The sequence below is a fragment of the Hyla sarda genome, chromosome 3 (genome assembly GCF_029499605.1).
Source record: "Hyla sarda isolate aHylSar1 chromosome 3, aHylSar1.hap1, whole genome shotgun sequence".
Taxonomy (NCBI): domain Eukaryota; kingdom Metazoa; phylum Chordata; class Amphibia; order Anura; family Hylidae; genus Hyla; species Hyla sarda.
In genome coordinates this window covers 88,549,974-88,558,721 of record NC_079191.1, presented here as the reverse complement: position 1 = coordinate 88,558,721, position 8,748 = coordinate 88,549,974, and the positions used below count along the sequence as shown (strand labels likewise).

The 8,748-nt window shown below is 42.2% G+C and overlaps 1 long non-coding RNA gene across 1 annotated transcript; it reads left to right on the top strand.

Moving 5' to 3' along the window:
* Nucleotides 1-2,942, top strand: LOC130361495 (uncharacterized). Its single transcript, XR_008891026.1, has 3 exons — nt 1-75; nt 1,178-1,250; nt 2,767-2,942. It is a non-coding gene; the product is annotated as an uncharacterized LOC130361495 (long non-coding RNA).
* Nucleotides 2,943-8,748: the final 5,806 nt, after the last annotated feature.

The following is an 8,748-nucleotide window of genomic DNA, read 5'->3' as shown; positions in this document are numbered from 1 at the left end:
AGGTGATTAATGCCCGATGAGAGGGTGAAAGGGACCTATACCCCCGTCAGCTGCAGGAAAGGAACAAAGAGACAGGTAATTAATATTTATATTAATTACTGATAACAATCAGGCTAGATATAACATCTAGACCTGCAGAGATGTCATAGTCTCTACCTTATACATGAAGATATATGTGTTTTTAATAAGTATATCGTCTATAGACAGCTTCTTATATAACACAACTGTGTCTCAGGTACAGTGATTGGGAACATTTATGTTTTCTAATATCTATTTTTTATTTGTAGTAATCCCTTTTTCAATAGACTGACCGCAGATTTAAGACATAACTGTACTGTAAAGAAAAATCTATAAGTTAATGTAATAAATCACATACTATAACTGATTATTGCCATTTAAAACTATGAAAAATACATTATGTTGATTATAAAACAGAAATACAGAATGGAAACAACCGTCTGTGGCTCAAGCTCGACTGCCCCTTTCTTTGAGTGGCCCCTCAATGTTGTGGAAACGGGTGGAGGACATTGTCTCCATTAGAATGGGTCCCCCTACGATGCTTCGGCTGTTGATCTGAAGTGCATTCTGTGCTTTGGAACCTCGGGGGCAAACTGTATTTCTGTTATTAATTTTTAGTTTAGCAATTCCCACCGCAACATGGTTAACCTCTATCCTAAATTTCTGCACAAAATTGATAACAGACATTCCAAGAAATATTTTGCCAAATAAAAATATATAAAATATTGATGAAATTGATGAATAATAATAACAACAAAAATAACAGTTTTTGATTAAAAAACAAAAAAAGTAAAATAATTTATAAAATATTTTGCTCCTGCCCCCTTCCCCCAAAAATAAAAAAAACATATATTACCCTTAAAATTTATGAATAAAGAAACAAAAAATAACATACCCCAAACATTACAAACACAAAACCCCCAAAAACCTAACAATAGTCTCTGTCAACATCATCCTGGGAGGGATAATACACTGCACTGCAATAGAAATAAAAATCCCTATCATCTATATCTCAATGGGTTCCATCTTTTCTTTTGTTCTTTTTTCTAATGCGGTTTTATAATCCCTGAGACAAGTAGTTCTGGCCCTAGAGTGTTAGATATATTAGCGTCTGTAGCATGTATAAGGGACATGTTATCATACCTGTGTCTTTTTATAGGTGATTGATGCCCGGTGAGAGGGGGAAAGGGACCTATACCCCCGTCAGCTGCAGGAAAGGAACAAAGAGACAGGTAATTAATATTTATATTAATTACTGATAACAATCAGGCTAGATACAACATCTAGACCTGCAGAGATGTCTTAGTCTCTACCTTATACATGAAGATATATGTGTTTTTAATAAGTATATCGTCTATAGACAGCTTCTTATATAACACAACCATGTCACAGGTACAGAGATTGGGAACATTTATGATTTCTAATATCTGTTTTTTATTTGTAGTAATCCCTTTTTCAATAGACAGACCGCAGATTTAAGACATAACTGTACTGTAAAGAAAAATCTATAAGTTAATGTAATAAATCACATACTATAACTCATTATTGCCATTTAAAACTATGAAAAATACATTATGTTGATTATAAAACAGAAATACAGAATGGAGACAACCGTCTGTGGCTCAAGCTCGACTGCCCATTTCTTTGAGTGGCCCCTCAATGTTCTGGAAACGGGTGGAGGACATTGTCTCCATTAGAATGGGTCCCCCTACGATGCTTCAGCTGTTGATCTGAAGTGGATTCTGTGCTTTGGAATCTCAGGGGCAAATTGTATTTCTGTTATTTATTTTTAATTTAGCAATTCCCACCGCAATATGGTTAACCTCTATCCTAAATTTCTGCACAAAATTGATAAAAGACAACACCCCCCCAGTAGTAGCACCCCCATCATCCACTAGCAACACCACCAATACCCCCCTCCCGTGGTAATAGCATCAGCTAACGGATGTTGAGGGGTGTTACTGCGGTTGTGGTATTATATTCAGAGGGTGCACTGTATGGCAACGTTATATTCAGAGGCCGCAGTTTGTGGTAGTATTATATTCAGAGGGCGCAGTGGGTGGTAGTATTATATTCAGAGGGCACAGTTTGTGGTAGTATTATATTCAGAGGGCGCAGTTTGTAGTAGTATTATTAGAGATGAGCGAACTTACAGTAAATTCGATTCGTCACAAACTTCTCGGCTCGGCAGTTGATGGCCTATCCTGCGTAAATTAGTTCAGCCTTCAGGTGCTCCAGTGGGCAGGAAAAGGTGGATACAGTCCTAGGAAAGAGTCTCCTAGGACTGTATCCACCTTTTCCAGCCCACCGTAGCACCTGAAAGCTGAACTAATTTATGCAGGAACTGCATCAACTGCCGAGCCGAGAAGTTTGTGACGAGTTGAATTTACTGTAGTTCGCTCATCTCTAAGTATTATATTCAGAGGGCGCAGGGGGTGGTAGTATTATATTCAGAGTGTACAGTATGTGTTGGTATTACATTCAGAGGGTACAGTATGTGGTAGTATTATATTCAGTGGGTACAGTGTGTGGCTGTATTATATTCAGTGGTACAGTATGTGGCAGATTTATATTCAGAGTGTAGAGTATCTATTGGCATTATATTCAGAATTTACAGTGTGTGGTAGTATTATATTCAGTGGGTATGGTGTATGGAAGGTTTATAATCAAAGAGTATAGTGTATAGTAGTATTATATTTAGAGGATACAGTGTCTGGCAGGTTTATAATAATAATTGTTTTCATATAGAGGATGAGAATGCGCTGACATAGTGAGGAGACGTCTGGGCGTCACATTCTACAGACAGAAGTTTTAGCTGGACCAGGCTACCATCTGAATTAGATAAGGGAAGACTATAGAGAAGACGTCACCTGTAGTCACTGATATCATTGTTCATTCTCCTCTCTATGTCCTATCAGACCTGTAGTCCCTTGTCAGTTCTACAGTTAGGTCAGTGAAACTACAACTCCCAGCATAACCTCACCACTGCTCAAAGGGGTACTCTACTGGAAAACATTTTTTTTAATCAACTGGTGCTACAAAGTTAAACAGATTTGTAAATCACTTCTATTTAAAAATCTTAATCCTTCCAGTACTTATTAGCTGCTGTATAAGCGATTCACAGGAAGTTATTTTCTTTTTTAATTTATTTTCTTTCTGACCACAGTGCTCTGTGCTGACACCTCTGTCCATGTCAAGAACTGTCCATAGTAGGAGCAAATCCCCATAGCAAACCTCTCCTGCTCTGGACAGTTCCTGACATGGACAGAGGTGTCAGCAAATAGCACTGTGGTCAGACTGGAAATAACTATACAACTTCCTGTGGAGCATACACCAGCTTATAAGTACTGTAAGTATTAAGATTTTAAATAGAAGTAATTTAAAAATCTGTTTAACTTTCTGGCACCAGTTGATATAAAAGTAAATGTTTTCCAGTGGAGTACCCCTTTAAGTAATTCTGGGAGCAGTATATTTAACTGATGAAAACTTCTTTAACCCTTTCCCATTCTGTGGCAACTGGTATATCTGATTATTATACTGGAATTTCTCACAATGCACTACAACAGTGGTGTCTGTCACAACAGGCTAAAAACTTACTGGGGGGAGGAGGGAGGTATGGGGGTGACACCATTTTCTACCGCACCGGGTGACACCAACTATAGCAACGCCACTGTATACATACATATACATAGATTCACTTGCTCATATATATATACACATATACATAGATTCACTTGCTCACATATATATATATATATATATATATATATATATATATACACATACACACACACACATACACACACATACATACATACACATATACATAGATTCACTTGCTCACATATATAGGCACATACATAGAGATAGACACACACACAAACACACATATATATGCACCTCACACTGACATACAGTCCCTCACATATATACACAGTCAGTTACACTAAGGCCCCAGCCATCCCTCTCTGCACAGGCACATACATAGAGATACACACAAACACATACACACAAATATATATACATACACACACACTGACATACAATCACTCACATATACACACACACACTTAGACACAATCACTCACATATATTTACAGTCACTTACAGTAAGGGCTGCATAGACTGAATTTTGTGTCTGGACATGCAGTGGGCGGGGCTTCTCTCTGCCTCCGCTGCTCCTGTCTCCTCCGTGTGGAGAGAAGCAGAGAAATGGCAGATAATGACAGGGTGAGTGGCGCCCCTTGCTGCAGGGAGGGCAGAGCACCCTCCATTAAACCACATACAAATCTCCCCAGCAATGGATCCTTTTTACTTCACCTGTCACCCTGCAGCTCTTTTTGTGAGGGCACTAGAGGGGCAGGTGAGGAAAAGGGCAGGGGCTCCAGCCCCCTTTCACTCCTATGTGTGCACGTCCCTGCACCCCCACATTGCTTTGTGTCCACATATGGAGTCAGGGGTGGACTGACAACACTTGGGGCCCCCAGACCAAAAAAAGGAAGGGCCCACTGCCTCCTCAGTCTTCTACCACGTCCCTTTTCCACCCAAATCTCCCACATAATAAACTAAAATGTATTTATGTAAGAAACACTTTAACGTAGGCAAATTTCCATGACCAATAATACTGGTATACAAGGAGTAAATATATACCACTGATCTGCAGCGTCCTCTTTCCTTTTCTTCTCGGTCTGGATCAGACCACCATGTCAATCTCTTACCATCTGCAGGGCAAACATGTCAGACTCTACATTTTTTCAGTGTCCACCCATCTATAGGCCCACAAACTGTAATAATCCCCTTCAGGTAGATAGGTAGCCACGTAAATAAGTAACTAGGTAGGCGGATCAGGAATCCAGATATGTAGGTAGGTGACTAGCCAGGTAGGTAGGTAGGGGGCTAGCAAGGTAGTTAGGCAGCCATGTATGAAGGCCAGACATGTACATAGTTAGGTAGCCAGGTATGTAGGTAGTTAGATAGCCCGGTATGTAGGTAAGTATTTAGGCATACATATAAAGTTAGGTAGCCCCCCCCTTCCCTGTTGGTATAGACAGCAGAATTACCCCCCCCCCTCTTCCTTGTAGGTATAGGCAGCAGAGTTAACCCCCCTTCCCTGTAGGCATAGGCGGTAGAGTTAACCCCCCTTCCCCATAGGTTTAGGCAGCAGAGTTAACCCTCCCCCCCTGTAGGTATAGGAACAGAGTAGACCCCTCCCCCTTTCCCCATAGGTATAGGCAGCAGTTAACCCCCCCCCCCTTTCCTCATAGGTATAGGCAGCAGTTAACCTCCCTTTCCCCATAGGAATAGACAGCAGTTAGCCCCCCCTTTCCCATAGATATAGGCATCAGTTAACACCCCCCCCTTTCCCCATAGATATAGGCAGAAGTCAAACCCCCCTTTCCCCATAGGTATAGGTGGCAGTTAACACCTCCCCCCCCTTTCCCCATAGGTATAGGCAGCAGTTAACCCCCCCCCCCCGCTTTCCACATAGGTATAGGTAGCAGTTAACCCCTCTTTCCCCATAGGTATTGGCAGAAGTTCATTCGCCCCCCCCCCTTTCCCCATAAGTATAAGCAGCAGTTAAGACCCCCCATTTCCAGATGGGTATAGGCAGCAGTTAAAATCCCCACCCCTTTCCCCATAGCTTTAAGCCCCCTAACCCTTTGCCCATATAGGCAGCAATTAAACCCCCACCCTTTCCCCTACGATGGTTAAGAAAAAATTATGCTCACCTGATATCCCACGCAGCGATCTCCTCAGCAGCAGGTCCCATGTCTTCTCTCCTTCACAGTGCAGGCACCGATGAGTGACGTCATCGGCGCCTGCACTGCATGTTGCATGGGGGGGGGGGGGGGCGGAGGTCACGTCTCCTCCGTGTGTAGGCCGCAGATACAGCTCGCACAGAGGAGATGCGTTCTGTTGTATGTGCGTGCACCGCACATACAGGTGTGGTGGCCCAGTACGGGAGGTGTTTCTCCAGGTGTCCCCAGGTCCCCCTGCATTAGTTTCTCAATGGTAAATATGTTGTACTGTATAAAATGTGTTATCACCTTAAGAGTTATACCATGTGATATGCCATGTGCTTGTTACCCAGGAGGTACCAGTTACCAGGTGATTCCAGGGGTGACCTATGGGCTCCCTGCTAGTCTCCCCCATACAAGCCCTGGGTGGAGCTAGCCTCTATCTCTTTTAGCTCTGCTCTTCTGCTAAGCTGAGGTCCACTGCAGTCGTGTCTAGTGTGTGTGTCCAGAGGGTTGGTAACCTCAAAGTCAAGTCCTGCAGCCACTATCAAGTCAAGTAAGCTAAAGTTACAGCTTTATGAGTCAAGTCAAGTCAGTCCCTGTCATTTGTCAATTCAGCGTGGTTTGCATTTAATTGTCCAGTCCTACTACGAGTCCTAGCAAGCCCTTAAGGTCTCTGCGTCACTGGTCAACTCCTTGTGCCGTGGCTGAACTGTATAGACTTTACCAACTGTCTACCCTCAGTAAAGCTACCTTTGTCATTAACTTGGTGTCGGAGTCTTTATTGCCCCCGTGCCTAGCCCAGGATCCAGCAGTATACCTTCGGTTGGTTTTAGGCTAAACCACGCACTGGCATCATGAATACAAGGGGTTAATGCCATCTGCCCCTAGGGTAACAACACACCCCGCTACCACACAGGAGAAAGAAGCACTGTCTGCCGGGATGAGTGTCCCGGATCCTTAGTAGCGGCGGGCCCTTTACCCGGCCGGGCCCTCAGACAACGTCTGATCCGACCATCCGGTCAGTCCTCCCCTGTATGGGGTATTTCCGTATTCAGGGAAAATTGTGTTATAAATTTTGGGGGTCTTTTTCTCCTTTTACCTCCTTGTGAAATTGAAAGGTATTGGGGAACACCAGCATGTGAGTGTAAAAAGTGAATTTCTCTTACACTAACATGCTGGTGTAGCCCCCAACTTTTCTTTTTCATAAGGAGTAAAAGTAGCAAAACTCCTCCAAAATTTGTAACACAAATTTTCCTGAGTATGTAAATACCCCATATGTGGCCCTAAACTGATGCTTTGAAATACGACAGGGCTCCGGAGAGAGCTCCATGCGCATTTTAGGCATAAATTAGGGATTTGCATAGGAGTGGACTCCTATGCAACCATTGTGCTTGCCTCTTCCACTAAAAGTACCCTACAGCAGTGTTTCCCAAACAGGATGCCTCCAGCTGTTGTAACACTACAACTCCCAGCATGTTTGGACAGTCAATGGCAGTTCGGCCACGCTGTGGAGTTGTTGATTTGCAATAGCTGGAGGCTGCATTTAGTAAACAGTGCCGTACGAGCTGTTATTCATTTTTATTGGGGCTTGGGTCGGGAGGTAATGATGCAAAGGTGTGTGTCTATGTAGTGTTTTACTCTTTATTTTTGTGTTAGTGAAGTGTAGGTGATTTTTCTGTACGTACACACAGTCGGGTTTACAACAAGTTTTCCGCTACAAGTTTGATCCACGGCAAATTTCTCACAACTCAAACTCGGAACGGGGAACTTACGGCACCGATCTCTTTTTTTTCCAGGCCATTGGGTCACCAGAGATCCGAATGGCCTGGAAATGTCATATGGAAGGTCACAGTTTAGAGACCACTGCACAGTGGTCACCAAACTGTGGCCCTCCAGATGTTGCAAAACTACAACTTTCAGCATCCCCAGACAGCCAACCCCATGTTTCCTGCTGTGAGTTTGAAGAGGAGCAGGCTCTCTGTGCCAAATTTTTGGCAGCAAATTTCCGCTGATGAAAATCCACCTCAACCCCTATTTTATAATGCAGATCTGTCACAAATATGCAGCAAAATGAGCATAATGAGCGGCTGTTCTGACTCGGATTTCACTAAGGTTCATTATTTTTCTCTAGGATACAGCATGGCGGCAGCAGCTACATCATAAGTATTTAAAATATTTTTAATGCTGCCCCCCAGGTTCCTGGTTGAAAATATAGCCCAGTGTGTCAGAAATGTGACAGACCCTATTTAACTCTTCCCATTTCATTTATTTTCTATTTTTTTTCTCCTTCCCTGCCTTCTAAGATAACTTTTTATTTTTCCACCAACAGAGTCGTATAATGGGGATTTTTTTTTATTTATAGCACAACATTCTTTAATATTTTGTCTTGTAAAATGCTAGATATCACAATGGAAGCCTAACAGATCCCATTAAAAATAACACTATTAAATCATACAGTGGCCTTACCAGCTTTCTTTCTTAACCTTCCCTTATGACATCACACATGTGACATCAGTCTTTGGTTGATACCTTTACCAGCCACTAGTACAGTTCAGGCCTTAGGTATCAGAGGGAGCGCACACAAAGAGCAGGAGATGAGGAAGAGGACAAGATGACACAGGAGAGGTACATCAATCCTAAATATTGATCAGAATACATCTAGAGTTCTAGACTTGCAAATAATGACTAGATCTTTTAAATATAATGTGTCACAATAATAGTGTTAATTGTATTAAATCTAGTTATTTAACTATACACTTTGCTGATGATCACAAATGACCAAGTATATTCTGTTTATATTCAATTCTATTATACAAAGAGTTGGGGGGGGTGTATGTCCTGTATGGGTATATTAAGTCTATGGGGGAGAATCATCAAAACCTGTGTAGAGGAAGAGTGGAGCATCAGATCAGATCGCTTCTTTCAGTTTTTAGAGGCCTTTTTAAAATGAAAGAATCAATCTTATTGGTTTCTATGGGCAACTGGTCAA